This window comes from Chlamydotis macqueenii, chromosome 4 (genome assembly GCF_036417535.1).
Source record: "Chlamydotis macqueenii isolate bChlMac1 chromosome 4, bChlMac1.mat, whole genome shotgun sequence".
In the NCBI taxonomy this organism is placed as follows: domain Eukaryota; kingdom Metazoa; phylum Chordata; class Aves; order Otidiformes; family Otididae; genus Chlamydotis; species Chlamydotis macqueenii.
In genome coordinates this window covers 47,215,425-47,239,789 of record NC_141559.1, presented here as the reverse complement: position 1 = coordinate 47,239,789, position 24,365 = coordinate 47,215,425, and positions in this window count along the sequence as shown.

Below are 24,365 nucleotides of genomic sequence, written 5' to 3'. Positions count from 1 at the left end.
CCACAGTTTAATGAAAACATGTTCTTGTCCAACTATTAGTTCTCCAAAGTAATTTATCAAAACAATTTTTAAAATATTTTAATAAGTGTGAGTTTTAGTACGTGATTGTTGTTGGAGATGTTAAGGCTCTGCATACTTTTTTGAGAATTCAAGTATGCTTACTAATATTGCATTTACTTCTTACTTCAGGTCATTTTATTTCTGAACAAAAGTGTTCAGAGGTAGCACAACAAAAGCGTAGCTGAAAAACCCTCAAGAGGCATCAGGTTTCAATACATACAAACTGCATGCATAAATCTGACCTGAGCTGTTTTCCTAACTTAATATTTTCTAAAATTTTCTTCTGCATCAGTTCTAAACAAAGTACAAAGTTCAAAGAAATAAGCCTTGTAGGATCAAATAACTATTTGCACATTTGCAATTATATTTAGAACAGATGCTGAGACAGAAGTCAACTGTACTACCTCCAAATTTAGGATTAATACATTTCAAACATTTACTTCTATGTATGACAGTTATCTGCAGTACAGTGACTTTCTTGAGCTTTCTGGTTTTTTATTTGTTGAAACCCAATTAGAACTACTTCTTAATATTGAATAGGTTAGCATGCTATTAACTCTTTATTTTCTGCTATATTTTTGCATCTCAAAAATCTGATGAGAGATGTAACCCACTACACCTTACCACATTTCAGTGATTAAGCTTCTGGGTGAAATACTTCATTGATTTGTAAAGATGCAAGCAGCATGCATTTTCTATACTAACATTTTGTAAATGGGTATTAATTTTTCCTCCAGTTTTGTGCAACTTATTTTAAATATCATGCAGTATATAGAGTTATTTTCCCTCCTTTTGCCTCCAAAATTAATAGAATATTACTGTCCTTTTTTTTTCCCCCTGTATTTTTATTTTCTTTTATTTTTTATTTTCTGCATTTCAGCAATCATCTCTGCTCAAGTAATTGACTTATGATGACAAGCTCAAATAGAAAGGCTCATCTGTTCAGCACAATGTATCTATTTAAGCTATTTGATGTATTTAGGCATATTTTATTTAGGTTTATTTTGGCCACCTATTTGGGATGACAGAAATACCACAACTGAAATTGGGTATTATACTTTTCTTTTAGCATGTATAAATCAGTAAAATGCAATGAAATTGTATTTTCAATTTTTCTATCATTCCTAGATGCTATTAAAGTACTGGAAAAGTACTAAGTTAAAAATTTTGCTATTTGCAGTTCCAGAGTCTCTAATTTCTTTTTTTTTTTTTTTTTTTTGCTTATTGTATTTGTGCAGAAGCAATTTGTATTTGCAATTTCATGTTTTCTGTAGTTAAACCTCCTTGAAACTTGTGCTTAGCAACTAGAAAATAAGTTTTCAATTAAGTTGCAGCTAACTGTAATGGTGAACGTAGAATTTGGCCCCTTGTGGCTGGTTATAAACTTAGGGAAATCAATGCCTTTTCTATGAGCAACCAAGCTCACTTAAGTCACGTGCTGACGAGCACTCAACAGTTTGAGTTCAAGCACTACAACCATATACAGAGGATTAATATAATTTAAATTTGTATGTATCTCCCTGTGTGGATATCTACGAAGATAGATACAATATTCTTTTTATGATACAATTTTCCCTTTTAAATGTGTATTCTTGCTGTTTCACAAAACACAAGTTCAAAGAAGCACTAACAAACATGTAAGTTCAAGGGGAAATTAGGTCTCATAATTTATCCACCCTCCTCCCTTGTATTTATTTGCTTTTTGAAATACAAGAAGAAAATTACAAAAAGTGAGTTCCTTGCTGATTATTTTGCAGTCAGTAAACTACAGCCTTGTCATTCAATTATTCCTGTGCGCTAAAAATCGGACAGCAAATTGTGATTTGAAAATTACCTGATTCCCATGTTCTCCCACACTTATTGCAGTGTAATTTGACAACTTGTAATTTGTAATGAATCCTTCACCTGAATTAGCCACCAAACCAGACCGTCCTAGCTTCACTTATTTCCAATCACACTTTCTCTCAATTCTTACATAAAGCAATTCAAGTTCTTGATTTTGACAAGAGTTAGAAAAGCTACTGAGATCTTGAGAGAGAGAGAGAGTCTTAAATATGACTTCTGCTTCTTGAACATGCCCAGCATAAAACCATTGTGCCAATTCCTTAATGGACACAATGTATATCAGCCTTTTTTCAGGGGAATATAAGTGTTTGGGGTTAGCATGTACTCTGGCTGACCACATGCCATGACAGAATGAAGCATTCTGAACTAATCTGTGGAAGAGTGCTTGCACAAACTACTCAGCAGTAGGATTTACAAGTACTTTTATTTACAAGACATTTTCAGTCCCTTCACTCTCCCAGCACCATGCCTACAGAACGTGTTCAAACTATGATTTTCTTTCCCAAGGCTTATGGCAACAAAATGGTAAGACACACAACCTGGCACAAATCCCAGCACTGTGCTAAGTACCTACTTAATCACAGTGACCACAGACAGTTGCAAAGAAATGGTCATAAAAATTTTTAAATGTGCAAAATCAGCAGTTTTCCTTAGCTACATTCTCAGAAATTACTAAACTATTATTCTCCCTTAACACAAACAAATAAAATAAAGATCAACCTTTGCCTGACATCAAGCAGAGCAAGTTTTCAGTCCACCCATACTTGGATAAACTTTTAGACCTAGGATGTTATGCAAGAAGAGTTACAAAGTCTTACATATAGATGCAACTACTTTAATAGAAATAAATGTTTAATCTAGAATATCTTATCAGGCATCATGTATGTTAACTATATTTAAGTCCAAAGAAGGTACAGAAACTTTAATGTACCTTGTAAAGTGACACTCTCTGATATTCAGCAGCAAAAATATTTTTCTTAACGTTTAACATAGATAAGTTCTATCCCATTTTATCAAGTGATATGTCAAAGGACTTACCTATGTAAACTTTTTCCTTAATTTAAAAGTTTAAGAAGAAAGTTGAAAATAAAATTATACAAAAATAAAATCCTACTCAATTCAAAGAAAAAAATCATGCCGTGTTTCATGTGGTTTTTAATTTTTTTTTTTTTTAAAGTAGCTTTTTAATCATGACACTGTGATTCTGAAAAGGACTCTAGCACAGGATAAAGTCAATGTGGCTACAGAACGCAACGAACAAAGATCAAACTTTTACACACAAAACTGAGTCTATTCAGCATTAATAAAAATAATAAATTAACTAAAACAATAGTTATCTCCAGAGTCCTTTACTAAATGATACGCTATGAAGAGATTTTTGCCTTTTTCTAAATGAAGAAATCGATGATCGTCAAACTATGTCTTAGAAAAAAACTGAAAAATATATTTAAGCAATCTTAAAAACAGATTATAGAAAGCAAAATAAGTTATTTCTTCCTCAATGTGAACTACTGCTGTGCACACTGACACAAGGTACAAGTTTCAAAAAGAGAAGGAAAAATAAATTTGCTTATTAAAACATATTAAATTCAGATTGGTTTTTTTGTATGATACATTTATATATTCCTGGAAAATTACTCTGCTAACACACATTCCTTGAATCCAGCACTGTGCTTTGGGCTTGATACAGAGGAACTAAATTATGTTCTGCACTTTCCCTGCTGGGGGCAATATGACTCCAATGAATGACCAGAAATTACACAGAAGTGGAAAAACTCAAAGCATTTTAAAATACTAGACTGAGTTCCTGGAGTAGAACAGGGGCGTTGGCACCAAAAATATCTAAATGAAGCTTATCAGGAACTGTAAATGTAAAGAGTCACTTGAAGTAGGTGGAGAAGGTTGAGTAGATGCTTTCATGGTTTTTTGTTACTTGTATCACAGAACAGAAGGAATAAAAACAAACAAACAAAAATCACTACTCTAACCAGTTAAACAGTCAAGGGTTGTGACTTGCTATGATTTATATAAAACAGTATCTTGCAAAATAATAATGTATGTCCTTCAAGTCCTTTGCAAAACTGACTTTTTGTGAGCTTCTTGTGAAATTATATTGATAAAAAGAAAAAGATTCAAGTGAAATAGGAGTAGATATAGAAAGAACTTACATGAATGGGCATCGCTGATCAAAAACAGGAACTGAAAAACCTTTAAGCCACATTGGTAATAGTCAGACTTACAATTTATTAGTATTTTTTTTTCTGACATGCTTTGTTGTCAAATCTAGGTTTACTTATTCAAATAAATGCTTTTTACTTTAAAAAAAAAGTTACAATTCAAAATGCCACCTACCAAAAGGTATAACTACATATTTAACTGGATAGATTTCACTAGATGCAATTTAGATATGCTTTTTAATTCAGCCTTTTGATTGTTATTCTCTTTTTTATTACATATTATGTTTAAGTGCATACATGTAACTCCAAGAAGATTTGGATACCATTCTATTTATCATGCATCATCCACTTAAAAAGCAGACAAATCTTGGTTTTATCTTTTCTTTTTTTTTTCCTGTCTGCAGGTGCTTTTAAACTTTGCCAAACTTTAATCTCTCATCTTGAAGTTTCGTATCCTACTATCAGCCTTCACACATTTCTGAACAAAATAAAGAACACTACAGCCCATTTCCAGAAATATTAGCTGTGGGGAAGAGCAATGGTTTATTATTTAAAGAAAGTGATTAAACAGTCTTTAAAAGGACTGTGGGGTGTCTACTTGCTTTGCAGTTATACATATTTGCTTAAACTCCACACAAAATTGAAAACTGGAAAAAAAATAAATAAATAAAATCCATCTTCGTTTGATATCCCTGAAAAGAACTCAAGTTCCACATAGAGAGATGTAATTGATCATTTCTGCAAACACTTGATCTGTACTAAGCTTTCTGCTACTCAGTCATTAATGCCATGTAAAATTGTTCTTAGCTTTTCCATGTTCCAAATATTTGGTGAATTCAGAGAGAGGATTAAGACCAATATATGGAGAACTGAACTCATTTTTAAGTCTGCTTACTTTGAAAGTAATTTTAAACCTCCTTCCACCAAACACAACAGACTAATTTTGTCATCTCTGCAGGACTGACAGAATAGCATGAAGGTGTTTACACCACAACATCGTATTTCATTTGTACAAGGGACACACAAACCTTGAAGGTAGCAGCATTAGGACTGTAGCCTTATAGAGAGTAGTAACCATACCCTTAAAGACAGTTGATCACAGCATTCTGGGTGAGCTAAATCATTGCTCCAGAACTAAAGTGCTCTGCCTATATAAAACAACAGGAAGCAGATGCTTTCTGTCCTTTCCAAATACAGACTTCAAGTTGCATTTGAGTCTTTGGAGGGGTTGCTTTTGATTAACTCTTGATACCTTGTGTAGTAAGTATCTGCTCTTTCAAGTTCTGAATAATATGTTGGTAAAACTAAATTATACCACTGAACAATTTTAAAGAAAATCTGTTACACTGTTTGGATGAGGAAAACAAGAGTATATGTACTTCAGTCCAACAATACCGAAAGAGTAGCACCTCAATTACCTCCTCCCATCTCTTTTCCTGGCCACAAAAGCTTGCTTTGTGATAGCTCCACTGGAACCATCCTTGAACTAATTTCAGCTCCCTGAAGGCTAGTAAATACATAGCAAACATGCAATTTGATATTGCCAAAAGAAAGCAGCCTTCTCCCTCTTCCCACTTCTATTCTCCTATTCCTTTCTTTACCATACCTAGTCTTGTTCCATTCCTTGGGCTTTTCTTAGCACTAACTGGGTCTCTTTCATGAGCTAATTTCACTCAGTAGAATAGCTCAAAAATTTCCCGAAACTACATGCAGTTCTATGCAGTACTAGTGAGTTACTTTGCTGATTTTCTGAAGATAGCCCAAAAGGGAAGTGGTAAGAGTACAGCCTGAAATGTAGATGGCAGAGGGAACGAGTGGAGAGGAATAGTACTCCCTTTTCTGGGGGCTAGTTGCTAGAATATTATTTTTGAAAGCATTTTCCAACTCAAATTAGCACAGAAAGATAAAACCTCTCAAACAACTATTTCACCTGAAATGTGAGATAACAGCTTAAGGACCAATGACAATGTATAGAGAACTCGGGCATCTTCTCCTTCCATGGACCAACATTTCTAGTTAACATTGATGCTGAAGGCTCTGAAGTGAACAGAAGCATTGTCTCTCTAACATTAACATCTCAGGGTACCTTGTTATACATTCCCATGGCTTTCTATGAGAAAACTTGCATATTTGGGGTTCATTTCCTTACACTTCTTGACAGAGAGATGGCAACATAAGATCAGGTGCATCCATGAATGTAATGAGGTAACTGTCAGCTGAGACCTTGAAGATTTCAGTCTTCAGAATACTCTGACAAGTTATAAACATTAAATAATAAGGTCCACTGGAGAGTTAAATTAACTTCTAACATAACTCATTATTTCTATGCAACCAGAGCCTTGTTATCTCCTCCCCTACCTCCCCCAAAATGCCCAGACCCTTAGAAGCTTACTGTTAAAGCAGCATTAAGACTCATTCCGTGTTTCTGTTTTAACAAAATAGATATTATGCATATCTTTGGGATTTTTTGTTGTTTTTCTTTTTTGTTTGTGTTTTTTTTTTCGTTCGACAAACAAATGCAGAGATTTCTGTATAAAAAAGGTTAACTGGTTGAGAGTCTATTAGAAAACTGAAAGGAAGGAGTTTGTTCAAAGGTCTCTTGAAGGTGAGAAGATTCATGCAGCTGTCTTACATATTACATAACTTAGACATGAAAGAAAGATTCAAAGTGACCAAACTGCAAGGAAAAAAAAATAATAAATCTATAAATGTAGTATATAAAATTGTGAGACAAAGATGACTTGGGTCTCAGAGCACAGTATGGTAAAAAAAAAAAAAAAAAAAATCTAAAACATCTCCACTGCTGAAAGACTGAGGTCTTGTTCTGACTCCTTTCTCATCTACTTTTGCTTCTCCCCTTACAGCCTTACAGTTCAGTCCACTCCTTGGTATTTGAGTAATTAAATCTCCAAGTCTTCTTCCTCCTGAGCATAACGTGTAGAGGAAAAAAAAAAAATATAATGTAGTTCCCCACTACAGGTTGTCTGGATAACAGCAGCTGACATGGCAGGGACATGAGTGTACAACGCATGTGAAAGGAATGAGTGCATTTGCCCCAAAATGATAACATTGGAGAAGACTATAAGCCTTAGCCAGATGAAACACTAACCAGGAGACTACCAAGAGGTTTTAACAAGTCACCTCAGAAAAAGCGTAAAGGAATAATAAGTATTTGTAACAGTAAGGACAGAAAAGAAAACAATTGAGAGGACAAAGCCTAGTTTGAATCCTGTCAAAGCCTGACCTTGCCATCTCCACCCAGGTGCACCTTCCCTGCCAGGCACTGGGGACAGCTGGAGTGACAGCACAGGGTGCCACAAGTAGGGGCACACATCCCCACGGGCTGCACATGTGAAGGTTTGGATGTTTTCTCACCAGCATGTGGATCATAAGGGCAGCATAGGCACACAAGAAGCACTCACATCTCCAATATGAGGCATGTGTAAATAGGGGAACCCTCAATCCCACAAGAAGAGGTGTGTTTGTGACCTGCACACCCTTTGAGGAAGAGAGATGCATGCCACTCTGGGGGGTTGGTGGTGGAGTTGCACCTTAGTGGGATTATGAACTGCTTCAATCCCAATTTGAGGGAAACCATGTGAATCGAGATTTTTTTTTTTTTTTTTTGGAGGGGAGGGTTACTGGTCAAAGGATGCTGGGGTTGCCTTAGGTGTGGGTTTGTTTGGTTTTTTTTGTTGTTGCTGGTGATTTTTTTTTGGGGGGAAGGTGTTTTTTTGGTTTTGTTTGGTGTTCCCCCCCCCCCCCAATACTCCACCTCACAGATACAGACAAGTCCAGACCTGTAAATTACTTTGGCACTGAAAACTTAAACGTAGTAGCTGCCACCACCCCATCCTTTCCATTAATGCATTCTAACTTATTGCTGGTGCCAGTTTCCAATGACCATGTGAATTCCTGAACAATTTCAGTGGCAGACATTAAACTAACCCCTCTTGGGGTGTCCAGGTACTTCAGGAAGACCTGAATATATAGAAAAAAAAAAATGACTGAGGTGACACAGCCCTTGTTCATTAGAATCTAGTCTTCTAGGACTTGGATGACAGCTAAACCACACAATTTTAACAGAAGATGAACCTTCTAACCTTCCTTCAGAATTCAGCTGCTACCAGTTTGTTTTTTTTTAAACCACACTCAATAAATTGATGTTACCCTCTTTTAACAGTTATCAGCTATGAAAATCAATTTTCATACAGCACTTCTGGTTCACTTCCCTACTACTGCTGAGATTTGAGTCCATTTTTCTAATCCTAACCACGTTCGAGGCTAATTTTAGGAACAACAGTCACTGTTGATCACAATTCTCCCATCAAAGTTGTGCTGCAGTGAAGGAAAGCCAATATTTGCTAGCTAAGAAAGAAAAAAAAAATACCTGTGATCTATCCCTTGCACAAGGACTTCTTACTGAATTTTGCATTAAGCAGCCAGTGAAACAGCAAATTCAGAACAGAGTTGTACCACCTGATCCAACTACTGATGAATCCCATATAAAGATCTGTGTTCCTGGCCAACACTGCCATCTGCTTCCCCTTCTAACCAATCTCACTGTATATCCAGCCTAAAAACAAGCCACAAAGGACTGTATGCTAAAGGCAATTAGTAATCGTTCTGTTCCCCAGCTTTCTACCAAAAGCAGTACAGCAAGAGACTGAAAATCATTTCAGAGATATATATGTTTAAATCCAGATTCCTTGAGAAATACAACATCCCTCCATAACTACAAGTACTTTAAAACATCATATTCAGAAACACTAATTTTGACTAAGAAGGTAGACTTCCTAGGAGATGTCCATAATTGTGTGAGAAAGTGACTTCTCTCTCTATACCTAGCATGACATCAGATTAATGCATTCACGGCTGGTGCTGAAGAAACCATGCCCACATTACATGCACTTCAGGAGGTGTCGTGGTTTTGTTTAGTGAGGGGGGGCCTAAGGTGGTAGCTTCTGTAGGAAACTGCTAGAAGTCGCTCCCCTTTGTTCAGTGGACTCGGCTGGGCCTAGGGCGGACCTGCTGCTGGCCAAGGCCGAGCCGACTGGTAGCAGAATGTCCCGTGATAACGCCTCTGCGATAACGTATTTAAGAAGGGGAAAACAGAAAAAAAAAGAGAGAAGAGAAGATGTGAAGAAGCTGAGCGGGGGCAGAGGCGCAGAGGGGGAGGCGCAGGCCTCATGGGCCTTGCAGGCCTCACCCTCTGGCCTCTCGCCAGGCAGCCGACTGGGCCCGACTCGGTCCAGCCCGGCTGCAAGAAGTGGAGAGGAGATGAGAAGTGAATAAGATGTAAAAAAAGATCCTGAGAAGACATCTACCAGCCTGTTGTGAGGAACGGCTGCAGACGCCAAGGTCAGTTCAGAAGGAGGGGGAGGAGTAATGCGGCTCCTGGCCAAGATTCCCCTGCAGCCTGTGGTGACGACCATGGTGGAGCAGGTTGTCCCCCTGCAGCCCATGGAGGTCCACGGAGGAGCAGAGATCCACTTGGAGCCCATGAAAGACCCCACGCTGGGGGAGGTGGATGCCTGAAGGCAGCTGTGGCCCGTGGAGGGCCCGCTGGGACAGCTGTTCTGAAGGGACTGCACCCGTGGAAGAGATGACCCACGCCGGAGCAGTTCCACGAAGGACTGTGGCCCGTGGGAGGGACCCCACGATGGAGCAGGGGAGGAATGTGAGGAGTTCTTCCCCCGACCACGAAGCAGCGGCGTGAAACAACGTATGATGAACTGACTGCAACCCCCATTCCCTCTTCCCCCCTGTGCCGCTTGGGAGGGGAAGGTAGTAGAGATAATGTTAAGCTCGGGAAGAGGGAGGGGTGGGGGGAGGTTATCTTGTTCTCTGTCTCATTCTCCTGCTGTTTGTGGTAATAAATGAATAGTTTTCCCCAAGTCTAGTCTGTTTTGCCCATGACGGTAACTTTAAGGATTTCTCCCTGTCCTTATCTCAAACCTCAAGCCGTTTTTCCTTATATTTTCTCTCCCTGTTTTCTCGGAAGGTGGGGGGAGTGAGAGAGAGACTGCGTAGTCTGGTCCGATCGGGGCTGAACTACAACAGGAGGGTTTACTTCAGGCCAGTTGAACCTGCTCTGTGTGTGAATGCCCAGCAAAAGCTGGAGTGTATTTTCTCTGCCCCTGGAAGGCTCTCCCCAGCTTGGTTTTGTTTGTGAGGAACTCGGCTGTGCTCTCCAAGACTTCTCTGGGAGACAAACTGAGATGTCTAAAGTTAGAAGATTCACAAGCGCGTACCTCACCTGAATGGAAATGCTGATGTAGACACACCCATTGATATCGCCTTAAATCCCATATTTAGAAGTCTCAGCCTATGTCTCCAAAATATTTATCATCAGATTCTCTAAACAATGAACAAGTTGTTAATGTATACTTGTGACACAAAGTAGCAGAGCTGATCAAGGTAAATGATGCTATGATATGCAGGAGCCAAGAGAAGTTCCAGTAGTAAAATCTGTGTTATGTTAAAAAATGCTGTCATATAAAAACATATAAAACAACATCATAAGAAAAAAGAAAACAACAAACAAAGAACAAAAAACTCCACCCCAAACCAAAGAAAAAAAAAAAAACTATCAACAATTTGACCAGAAAGCAGAACAAAGGATATAAATCAAATATATGAAAAAAATCCTCTTCTAATATTCAGACCAACTGCATTGTGGAGAAGGAGTGAAAAAGAAATATAAACCAGTCAGCTTAGTAATGAGATTACTAGAACTGTTATACTCTTAGCTTTTACCACCTCATCTACATAACAGTCAGGTTTTTGCATTTTGCTATATCATGACTGTTGCCTTAGTAGTTCGATCTTGAAATGAGGCCTCTACTAAAATGTTCCCTCTACTAAAACAAAAACCTTACATTCATAGATATAGTTACAAAGTACAATCAAATGACCTTGAATGTTGCATTTAAATTACAAAATACCTAAGGTGAATATAGGTATAACAGTAAAAACAACTGTGGATTAGTGAAATCTTTCCCACAGTATGTCTCCCTATCTATTAGCAACCACTGAAAACAAGATAATTGCTACTTAAAAATCCTTCAGTTATCTAAATATATAGTTGCTTAATGGTTTGTGCTAATAAAGTTTCAAGTCAAAAGCAATTTTTTTAAGGACAGCTTTGTATCAATATCATCATTAAATTCCATCAAAACATGTAAACTAATTCTTGGTATCACCAAGTTATTTTGCTTGAACCACTGAAAATCCCTTAGTCAGATCTTACTAAGCATAAACTTCTAGCAACCTTTAAGCATGACATATTAGAAGTACTGTAACCATATACTAGACTACTATTGACTATTCTTGAAGTTCTGTTATCCATATTTATCACTCAAATTACCCTGCCTGTCTTTTGCTTCATGAAGATAAGTAGGTAGTTGAGAAACAGAACCAAACTAAAAAATTAGTACAAGCTAAAAAAAGTACCTTTCGGGTACAGCTGGAAGCTTTGCATAGTCACAATTTAGAAAAAAAAAAAATAGATGTCATTGTAATAATGTATATATTTAGAAAGGACTAATCCTTAGGAATGCAGTGCTTTGAAAATTGCTTCATTTACTCACCTAAGCTAGTATATACACAGCTCTTAGTTTTACAAAATATTTTACAATTATTTTTTTTTCCCCAAAAATGCCTGAATTAGTCTACAGATCTTTACACAAGCTGGATTTCATACAAGAAATTCTGCTAAGACTCTGAAATAGCCCTAACATTGGATACCTATTACAGTGGGCTAGAGATTCCAGTCTACTAATGGTTTCCGTTGTCCTCTAAAGTGAAATATTGTCACTAAAAACCACATACAATATAATTTGGTGTTTCCAATTGTGAAAGTATATATATATACACACACATATTTTAGTGTTATTCTTAATCTTATAAAGAAAAACTAGCTGTATTTGAGTTGGAAAATATTTTATACTAGTTTAAAGCAGGGATTTTAACCTATGGAAGTGAGGCTTCTGCAATCATTCTCCTTGAATTACTCCATAACTGTTCTGAACCTTTTGCCCATTTTTAATAAATACTGAATATTTATGATACTGAATTTCCCACATTGCCAGCTGAACAAGCAGTCTCTGTTGAAGAACAGCTTGAGAGTTGCCTCTGATGCTTAGGTTGCTGGTTAGTCTATGAGTGCTCCCAAAGCAGCTTAAGAATACATTTTCCCTCATCCATCTGGTTGTGAAGGGGTAAGGGAATTTGCTAAAAACACTGTCAGGAGTTTTGAAAGCGCAGGGGTAGGACGCTGAAGGTACCGTGAAAAGGTGAAGTCTAAGGAGTTTGAGAGATGCGGAAAGGATCTGGGCTTACTGTAGCACGTGTTTCTGCCTGTAACCCAAAGGGAAAGAGTAGTCTTCAATAGTACAGTATTTTAATCATGCCAAAATGGATGTTGAAGAGAAAATTTGTCCCTGAAGTCACTGGACAACTGAAACACATTAGAGAATTCTGTATATTCCTCGTTTTGCTTCCAAGAATTACTGTCCCAAACCTGACTGAAATGACTAGTTTTCCTAAAGTTCCTCTAGAGAGGAGCAGACCCAGAACTGAAGGACAACTGTCATGTCAACTCCTACATATTAGTGTTTGCAGTGTCTCTGTTCAGAGACACTCCTGCATTGCCTGTAGTCTAGTGTATACAGACAATGCTTTAGTCATCTAAGAACTTGTGTTAAAAAAGCTTATATGAAGAATAACTGAGTAGCTTCCTCTTAGATAATGCCTACTTAAAAATATTGTCTAATAATTTCTTAATAGTCTACAGTTGAAAATCACTGCATTTTTTGTTATGAAAATTAATTTTAGAGAATTTACTCTAATGAGAATTCATCAGTTTAAAGCACTGTTAGTAAGGAATTAAACTACCTTTGGTATTGAAAACCTGAAATAATGCATGTTGGGCTTTAGGGTGTGCATTACTTCTACATTCTCACTCTAGGAATTACACCAAACCTTCTAGTGTGAGCAGGTAAAAGGACCGCCTCTCCCTTCCCACCTCCTAGCACATGAATCTTGCTTTGGAAAAAAAAATAAAAAAAAGATAGAATTATTGGTATTCGCCAATGTTAAAAAAAAATACAAATAAAGAAATGGTAAAGCTTCAAAACCAAAAATTATTCAATATTTTTCTTGCAATTCAATTTCAAGTTGTGGCTTTGAAAGCATTATATGCAAACACCGATTTTGTTTTGCAAGTGCAGAAAATCTCTCGAACGTACTCTTTTCAAATCTAAACTTAAAAAACCTACATTTTCTTCAAATTATTTTAAGCATTGAAGGAATGACTCAGTATAGCTAAGCAGAAACCAAAATGATAGAAAGAAATTTGAATAAAATACTGTATTTCCTACACATCATGTAAATATATATCCAGTTCTGCTGCATGAAAAATTACTTTTCTGATTTTGAAGAAGTCACAGACTTCTCAGTTGCAGGAAGAACTGGCAGAGCACGTAGGCATATCCTGAGCAGTCTTAATGCAGTACTGTTTAGGAAATGTTAGAAAGTCTTACATTCTTAGGTCACCAAGGGACTATAGAATCTCCTGTTCTATTAGTAAAAAGTTACTTAGGAATGTAAGTGCTGTATATGCTTAGGAGCTCCCGATTCTTGCTTCAGCTGGGTTTTGAGTATTTATCAAGTACCCAATGCAAACACAGCAAATTGTAACACATTTTTCATTTGAATTATTTGATGAAGTGCATGTGCTGAACGTAAGAACTGAAAACAGCCTCTTCCTGCATAAAGGAGTGCCTTTGTGACTAGCTGACAAAAAAATCATGCTCTAACACTAAACATATTTTTATCTTTTTGTCAAACAGCCTGGCTTCTGAATAGCAAGTGTTTAGAATATCTCTCAACAGCAAAGGGCAGATCTAGTTGTTTAAGCAGTGTTCTAGGGTGAGGATCTGAACTCTGAAACACCTGGGAGAACATTTGTAGGGGTCAAATATTGAGCAAGTTTTCAAAGTAATAAGTACCATACAAAGCCTCACTTCACTGCAAAGTGCCAAGTCTGCCATTCTAACTTTGTCTTCCTTTTCAAAAGGAAGAGTAAGCCAGTTTTTCCACAATATCCTGGCTCAAACCAATCTTCAACACCACAGTTTATTGTTATCTCAGTCGCTACAGCTGTACACAAGTTTCTTTTGTTATCCAGCTTACAAGGTGCTCAAACTAAAAAAGAAACCAACCCATTAAAAAACCCAAACACTGTATTTTGAACTAGATTACTGGTCAATCTTAAAGCATGTCTCTGCATACAAGGTGTGGTTCTATGGCAATCTAAATCAGTGTGATCGCTGCCGCAGTTCTGTCCTACTTTCCTTCCTGCTCTTCCTTCTTTGCCTTAAGACTTCTTGGCTCCTAAGGATAGGTCATTTCTGGACAACTATTACTGATAAAAGCAATTAAATAAATAAATAATTTTAAAAGCCTGCTCTAGTATTTTTATTATTTTTTTAAAGGTATCTGCTAATTCAGCACCCTAAAGCAGCTAAGCACTGGAAAGCATTTGTAGATGACATACAACTCCTATTCATCTCTAGTAAGAAGACTGAAGGCAGGCATCAGTCATGTAGGCTACCATGGAACAGTAGTTACAAAGGAAATACAGATCCAAGGAAAAACAGCAATACAGTGATATGAGGTTGAGTGAGAACAAGATGAAACATTTGGAAGGAGGATCTTTCAAACTAACTTCACTACCAATAAAAAAAAAAAAATAAAAAAAAAAAGATTTTAAAAAGTCATTATGTAGATCCGTAGACCCATACTCTGTGGTCAAAGAGTAAAAATCAATGGCAATGGAGACACTATTTAAAGCTCTTAACTGCTGAAGTGGACATAAAAATAATGGCAAAATAACCAGAAATTCTCTCATACATGTTTTTGGAAGTGAAGCCAAACGCTGTAAAAGGAGTTGCAAGAGGACAGAATACAGGCATTCAGTTGCATTATAGTAATCTATTTTTTGTGGTAAATATTTCTGAGAACAAGTCCATCTGTTGTTCTTAGCTACTTCCGGAGCTGAGCAAGCAAAAGACTAGCATTAGTAGGAGGGGCAGAAGATCAGAAGGGACTGGGGGATTAAAGGTTTCTAGGAATTTGGGCTACCTAGGTTCGGTTCAGATCACATGCATAATTCAGCAGAAACATACCAGGAATGTGATGGAATGTTTATTTTCCTAGGGGCCAAGCATGTACTCTTCTCTCTCAAGAATACTGTTTTTTGTTCTATCAAGTCCATTTTTTCCTCATTTGTAAGACTCATTTCAACCCAGATCTTTTCAAGAAGCAATAGTGAGCGGGCAGGTAAATAACAGACAAGTTGGCATTACCTAGAAAACAGGGGTTTTCTTTTCTTTTCTTTTTTTTTTTTAAGCTACCTTCCACTTTTTGTCCTGCATTTTTAAGTTGATATTCAACTACCTTCCAGCTTGAATGAAGGTTTGAATCTTTGAATATTACTTCATATGAAAGGCAGCAAGGGATTTAAAAAAAAAAAAAAAAAAAATTGCAGAAGGTGCTGTACAACTCCAGCTATCTGTAAGGCAGGTATTAGATTAAGACAATCTTCAAACTTTTCCTGCAAAATACTTTCCAGTTGAATAGAATTAATGTGAATTGTGAACTCCCACTTATGAAGAAAGTAAACTTTAGAAAGTGCTAAAATGACTTCTGCAAATAGAAAAAGTTACTGCAAACTGGTAAGGGAGAAAATAATTTGGAGAAGTAGAAAATTCAATGCTTCATTTTATTTTGTGGTTACACACTTTAGGAAAACATAAACATTCAAACTCTTCTCTAAAAACAAGCTTTCTGCTTTTTATATGGGTTGTACTGACAGCTGGGGTAAAAAGAGTTGTTTTAATTAAAACTCCACTCTAGGGAAGATCTTGTGGAACTAGCATCTGTAGCTGGCCTGATTAATCTCCAGTAAACAGACAGGGTGTTTTAGTACAAGTGTCAGTGTTGTAGAGGATTATAAAAAGCAATTTTTCTGGCATTTCTGAATATTCTGAATATAAAGCAGTACTATTTTTCACAAAGCTACATCTAAAACGCAACTGTTTCAGGAAAAACAAATACAACTGAAGTAAAACTTACCCTACCTGTATACTTGTTAAAAAACATTTTTAATTGTACAGATATAGTTTATTCAACTGTATCTCCTAACACATTTTACTCTAATCTGACTCATAGCAACATCAGGTTTAATATACACAACAACAGAAAATCAGATCTGAAGACATTTTTCTGAAAGTAAAATAGTAGTTTGGAAACACTAGCACTTTTTGTTAGCTTAACATACTCCTACAGGAGAGCCAGCATCTAGTAAAATAAACTCCAGTTTAGAGCATAATGAGACAGTTATATTAAGAAAAGACATGCATATATATTTAAACAAAGCATTAAATGCCATATCTGGAAGAAAATTTGGGAAAATGATGGGTCGAGTCACTTACAGATTCTACCACTGGCATCTGATACCTTCATATACTACAAATTGCACAACAGTCCTTATGACATAAAAGTAATTACCCCCTTTTCTATTCAGTCTTGAGCTACTTGAATTTTTTTTTTAAACTATAATGTAAAATATCTTCCAATATGAAGAATTACAAGCCCCTTCACAACTAAGGGTCTTGATAATATATGCTGACCAATACAGACAAATTGAACAATACTACATGGAGTGTCTCTCTCAAGAGGCCCAAGGATCTAGATGTGTAAAATCTGATTACAGAATGTGGGGCTGAATCTAGAAAAACATTGCAGTTTAGCTTTGTCAGGCTCCAAGATAGAAACCATCTGACTTAATACACAGACAGTAGAAACCAGAGCACCAGAAAAATAACCTAATAGTACGGAGATGTCATAGCACATTCAGTATCCAAACAAAATGTCTCTTTCTTTTGTTTAAATTTAGAAGCACAATCTGCCCAAATAACATTAGCAGTAAAGGAGTAAAAGGTAAGAGCAAAAAGTAAAAGGTAGTTTGACCAGGTCAGAATTCGAATACTTACAACTTCTGTTTCTCAACATCAACAATGAAACATCACAGCACACCATACAAGTGAAGTATTTGATCAAATTCTCTGCTCCCTGTAGGTTTTTTATTTTTATTAGGGGTGTTCAGGTTCTGAACTTACAGGAAGTGTACATCTGGTTATTTCAGAAGTTTTTTTGAAACAGATATGATGTAGTTAGACCACAAAGTTTTAAGATTTTTCCCATTGTTATTGATGCTATAAATCATGAAGTAAATAGCTTCATTATGTTGAATACAATTGGATCTCAAAGTTCACAGTAAATATTGTTATAATCAGGAAGAGACCTTGATATATGCTGCTTTGTCAAATATTTTATTTCTTACAATCATTTTTTCTTTCATTATTGTAAACACAAGGCATTCATGTATATATGCTTGCTTGCTGTAATATTACAACAAAGAGATGGTAAAATTATAATTTTCACTACTATTTTCAGAAGTCTGTGTCCAGGATTTTTCCATGTATTTTTGTCTGCCACTGCACTGCCTTAGATGGAGAAATTGTTCCTTAAATACATACAAATATTTATGAATGTATTAACTTTGGTTCAGTGGAAGCTTTCTTCTTTCCTTTATTAGTGTATTTTCCTCTTGTATCTAAATGAGAACATTATCCACTTTGAAAAGTACTCAAGATTACTTATTGAAGGGTATAGAGTTACCTCCCAATTTACCATAAATATTTTTCATAGTACCTGTCAAACTGTGTTCTCTCCTCTGGTTTTGGAAAGGAGGCACTGCAATGAAAACAATCATCATGGAATTCTATGGATATAGTTTTGGTAGACAATATTTCCTTCTATATATTAAAACCTCACCACTAGAAGTGCATTCTTACTTTATATATTTATGAGCTCTAGCACAAATTGGAAATATGTAATGCTGGTAACTACTGTAGGTCTTTTAACCCAAGAGCATGTTACAGACACCTAATAGACAATGATGTCTAATTTTACACTGCAAGAGAGAAATGTTTCTGAAAGTAAATTCCCGTTTAATTCAAAGTTTGTCAATTAAAAAAAAAATCAACTGCTCATAATTTCCATTTTCTTTTTGTTCAGTCTTATTTCATGTTATCATCAACTGTACATCACAGCTTTTGGAAGCTCCCATACTTGGTCATGAAAACTTAACTGCAGCAATTTTAAAGAGTATTCTGCCTTTGCAAAAGAGGTACACTAGTGAAATTAGAAATACACGAACTAGTCTTTTGCCTTTCACTCAAAATACAACAGTTTCTATTCTAAGGATACGGAATGGATACTGATATCTTTCCAACTTTTAACCAATTGAAAATAGTTGTTCCTGTCACAAAGAAACATTATCAACTCTTCCTCTGCCTATACACTGCTATGCACAATGCATACCTATGGCTTTTGGTAAAAATTAATAAAGAAAAATCAGTTGTTTAGATATTTCATGATTATAAATAAGAACAAAAGAAAATTTAGATGAAGTGAGAAAAATAAATCGTGATAATATGATTTGCATGCTTACTAATGCTAAAATATATAAAACATTATAGTAATAGTTTTCCAAACAAGGGAGGAATATACATATATGTGTATGTATAGGCATGCATGATTGCATGCATGTGTATTTTATGCTTATATATCATTGTACAGTGTTTAAATGAGTTGTTCCTATTTTCAGTCTAGGAAAATTCAAGGCGGGAGAACTGAGATAATGGAAGTGACTGCTAGAAGCCTGCAGTAATCAGTCTCTATAATTTCCACAGGCCATTCAGGAGATATCCTAACAGCTCAATTCCCCACTTGCTGTCCATCATCTTACATCTCTGTCCCTTGAATTAGAATAAAGCAAACCATGGAAAGAAAGATTAAACTGCAAGTAAAGCATGGTTACACTAAAGAGCAAAGGAAGAGGCAAGAAGAGATGGAAAAAATGACATCAGAGATCAGATTTCATACTGGAGCCTTCTCTTGCCAAAAAAAAAAGTGAGAGAGAAAAAGGAAAAAATAAAAAAGATATGCTATTATTAAAGCTGAACTCACAGCTGATGTCTCAGAATTGCTAAGCAGAGATGGAGAAAACATAGCTCTAAGATCTGGACATCACTTAGAATGTTGTGCTCAAGAAATATGATATACCTATGCTTAAATAGAGCTTTCCATGGAACATTTCCAAAGAATGTTCTATTCCCGGGCTTAACATCACATAATATTTACTTTGTTGAATCCTCTTTACAGCCTTTACATACTTTCAGTTCAGTTACAGCTATTAGCTTATTTGTGTACAAATTAAGAAATAAAAGTCTTTACCATGAAGTAACTTACATCACTACCTAGGAAAAACTACACTGTTCATGTTTGACTCAATCTGATATTTAAAAAAAAAAGACTCAGCCTGGCATGTTATACAGCTATGTATCATTTCAGACAGAAAACACAACACTGCATTACAGCTGTAATGTTGCCTGCAACACAAGCAGAAATAAATTGAATGTAAACAGTAGGAAAAGCATACTATCCTTTAGATCAAGCATAACAAATCACAACTGAAAGTAAGCATTTCTATTTCACTGACTTCCAGAGTATTATCCGAGTATCATTACGCTGCATTGATATAAAAATGAATCTGTTGCAACACAAAAGTTGCCTTCCCCCACTGAATACTTCATTAGTAACACGGCGAACTCAACCTTTTTAGTATTAATTTCTGAACTCTATAGAGATGAACGAGCTTATTTTCATTCTGATGTTTACCTACAGAACTTTATCTTTTTGTGACTACACACATACATAAAATGAATAGGTATGATGAACACAAAAAGAGCGCAGGATGAAAGGCAGTGAATTACAATTAATGCAAGAAAATACTCATTCTGCTCCACTCAAATTTAGAGAACGCTGTGTTATCCTCATGCTTTTATACCATGTATATATGTATGTTAGTGCTGCGCTGAAGGTCTTTTGCAAAGATCTATGTTCACCTAGCCAGGAGACAAGAGTCAAACAAATGTGTTCTCCAGCTATAGTTCCATGTGTGCACAGCCATACAGATTTGATTTGCATTAGGCACAAGAATGCAACTGCATTTTCCCCTCAAATTAGATTGTGCAGACAATATAGCCTCTGTGATAGCTTTATGCTCTACGCTGGTTACATAACAGCTATAGTAGAACAGATAATAGTCAATCTGGCACAAAGCCTGACAATAAACGTTAACTTGTCAAAATTCCCAGAAAACTGTTGAGTTCGCAGAATATGTTTGCACCGGATCAGCGCTTACTATCATGTAGCTGAAGCATTCTTGATTAGAAGTAGGAGCCCTAAAGCCAGATTCAGTCTGCTGTTGAACCATGGCCTCGGAACAGCTTTCCGCAATTGGAGCGCAGTGCTGTAAGCTGCGGCTTGCTCCTGTCGAGACAGTTTGCACAGACACCCAGCTGTTCTGCCTGCCATCCACAGAGGCTGAACCACGCAGAGAGCAAAGGTTTAGAGTAGGAGCTATAATTTACTTGTGGCTCTTAATTTGTGTTAACCCAAAGCATGTTACAGGTAATTTCACAGGTAAAGAGTATATACAATTGTTTTACTGCTCAGCTTTCTTGAGCTACAGCGATGTACCTAATTTACCCTGAAAGTTTAGCTCTGCAGAAATTGAGGCTAAGAAAACAGTAAACAAATTAACATTTATTACACCTCCCAAAATAACAATTGCTTTTCTCTGCATAAACCCAACACAAACTACTAGTGTGCCATGCTTATCTGAAAGGAAAAGACCCCTTCCTTTTTAAATATTACAGACCCTAAAACTAGCCCTGAAAATTCCTTCTTTAAATTTTGTAGGTTCACACATAATCTATGAATAAGCTTATCTTGCATATACTAGAAAGAAATGCCTTTTTATAGCATTTCATTTCAAAAGTACAAAACACTTTTCAAAGGGTAGGAGCACAGATCTCCTGAGGAATTTGATTATATTTCAGTACAATACATGCACTTTAAATCAGTGACAAAATATAGATGAAACCAAGTCCGAGACTCAGCTATCCCAAGACACTAGTTCATCAGAAGCCTATGCTCCCATTCTTAAAATAAAACACAATCCACCCGAGAACCATGGACTAAGGGAATAATGAGTAATAACACAGTAAGAAACCAATTTTGGTCTTCTCTAGCTGTGAAATTATTTTCTAATTTTTTGGGTCTTAACTTCTAAATTAACATAGAATTACATCACCAGAAATAAGGTGCTTTAATATTAAATTTAGAAGAAGCATATTTTACATACAATTTCATGCACACACATGGATTGGGATCCCTAAGAAACAGCAAGCATAAAGGTAGAACAGTTGCTTAATAACATAAATTTCCCAGTGGTCATTTGAAAGAACGTGATCCCAATTTGGAATTTGACCAATTTTTTTTTCAAGTGTAGCTAATAGGCTCCCATTTAACTTGCCTTGTTTCTATTACTTGGTACCAGCACTTTGTTCTGTTGGCTTTAACAGTCCCAAAAGTCACAATTACTTTCCGAGTAATTACAAGCATTCCCCATGAGTCTAACATTATGCAAGTTCCCAGAATAACAGATTCCCCCTGAGATAAAGTCCCTACTTGCTATGACCAATGTTTCTAAAAAGCCTTTCCTTGCCCCACAATGTTTTGAGAGTTGCAGGCTGAAGTCAGGTGTTGCCATGCAGCGCTTTGGCCAAGCTGCACTCTTCAGAACATCCCCTATCCCCCTAAAGTGCAGGTTGCATATAGAACAGTAGAGAAAGAATGGTCACATTCCTAACAGTGATGCATGCCACTCCAGAGAGAGGTTGAAGCCTTCAAAGAAAACCCTGTACTAACTAATTCTTACTAGTTGTTCAAAGAAAGTAAGTAGTAGTGCTGTTTTACAAAGGCAAACAAAGAGTAGAATTGATTTGCCCAAAGCAAGGCCAATAGCAAGGGACAAGACCCTAATCAAACACAATTATTTTCACAGCATAAAATGAACTGGGCTAGTTGAAACTTATCAGTAAGCAGACATTTCTGACCATACATATTCTGAAATGCGCTTTTCTGCCCAACAGAAACCTCTCTCAGGCGCGTTCACGTCACCTATTATACTTGCCTAAATGCTGCAGCTCATTAGGCAACTACGATCTGATAGGTTGTTTGCATCCATAGTGGTGAGTAGAAATCCAAGTCTCTAAATACGAAATACTACTATATCTATAAGGTGAAGGAATACCTATTTTCTTTGACTTGGGAAAGAAAAAAAAAAAAAAAAGTCTTCACACAACTATCTCTGAAATACTGCATAAAGAGCTTGAGTTGGTGTATCTTGTGGGTTTTTGGACTGTTTGTTTTAATGAATTGTAGTAGTACACAAATGGAAACTGCTAAGAAGTTCACATAAAAGCTCTTCAGTGCTGGTCGTTTAGCTTGACTTCACTAAGGACCTGCTTTTATACCTATGAGTTTGCTTAAAGATAGGGAATACATGGCTGCTTGAAGGATTCTCCCCACATCTTCAGTGAAGCATCTTACCACGGTGAAACCCCTCAGATACAACACATAGCATGGACACAGCCTCAAAGAGGGGATGGGGTGGTGGAAGTGGTTTGTTTTGACATTTTTGTTTGTTTTACAAAATTGTTTTGCATCAGCAATGAATAAACTGATAAACCACCAAATCCTTCACTTTCTAGAAAAGCAGCATACATTTGGGAATTACACAGCAAACAGCTTGAAAAATCAGAAACAGTAAGTACAAGGCTGACAGTTTTAAGGATTAATACTCTATGTCTAGATCAATTCCACTGTACATTAAGCAATGCACACTGCAGTAGTGGAAATATTGTTGTTACCCACAGAGGCTGAGTCAGGCTTCAGTTTAGCATTAACTACCATATTTTCAGTTGCCCCGTATTTCATAAAATTTAGACTTTTTTCCTCCCTAACCCCTCCCACCACACCAAAGGATGGTACATGGAACAGAAAGAAGTGGTTTACCCTGCTACACCAAAGAAAGTGACTTATATTCTCTTATTAGCAAAATTCTGAAGCAGTATTTATGAATTAGTATACAACACTATCAACTGTCATATTTATAATATTTTTCATACTTTTTAAAAGTCATCTTGGATTATTTTTGGATTCATTCTTCACAGTGATAAAAATCCTTAGAAAAAATATCATGTAAGTTGCTCTGCACACAATCTGGAGCAATAGCTCCAAGATGTGTGAAGAGCTGTATTCAGTTTTATAAAGACTATTTCAGTTATACACTTAAATACAAGTTATCAGCATTATTAACTATTTAATTTCTCATCAAAAAGAAAATTTCTAATTTTACTTTGCAAAAACAATACTGCTGCAAAATGCATAACCATTAAGAACTATATCCATGTAGATTAATGACTAAGGAAATGAATATATGAAAAGTATGAAAATACTCTTGAATAGATGTTTCTTTAGAACTTGTTGTATTGTTAAAAAAAAAAAAAAAAAAAAGAGAACCAACCTAACACTCCTTCTGCATAGCTAAGTGACAAAAAATAGGTCTTATTGTTCCTTTGATTTTTCAGAGTCTGTGCCTTTTTGTAACAATCTGCATGTGAATCACTTAAAATTCAGCTTCATTTAATCTGACAGCTCAATAATTTACACATGGATTGTTCTCACTTTGAATACTTGGAATTTAGCAACACCTCCATGCTCCTAATTACATATTCTTACTTTAACAAGCTTAAACACAAAACACATTTAAGGCAAAATCAGGGGAATCTGTTTTCAAGTCCAACTAAGTTTTAATAAAGTGATCTGAAGATCTGTACAATCTATTAAGCGAATCACATGAGCAGCATATTTCAATGAAGAGAATTTGCAAGTTTATCTTGACTTTCAAATCATCACAAATTTTAAAATATAATATGGTACTGCAAGCTTTGCATATATTTCCAAAAATCGTTCTAGCTTGTCTAAAAAATAAGGTCCAATATGTTGCTCTGTTTTGGTTTCAGAATACACAACCTCTGAAAGTCTTCCCCACTGCATATGAAATACTGAGTTTTAGTCATATTCCATGTTTTGTCAGTGCAGTTTCTATGACGGAAAAGACTACCCTTCTGTAAATCCCAGAATTCCTTAAGCAACAGAGCTGCTGCATAGCCAAGAGCCGTAAGTGGAAGAGGAAATCTTCGGGTTGGTTTGAGATGTCTTGGAATAATCTACAGC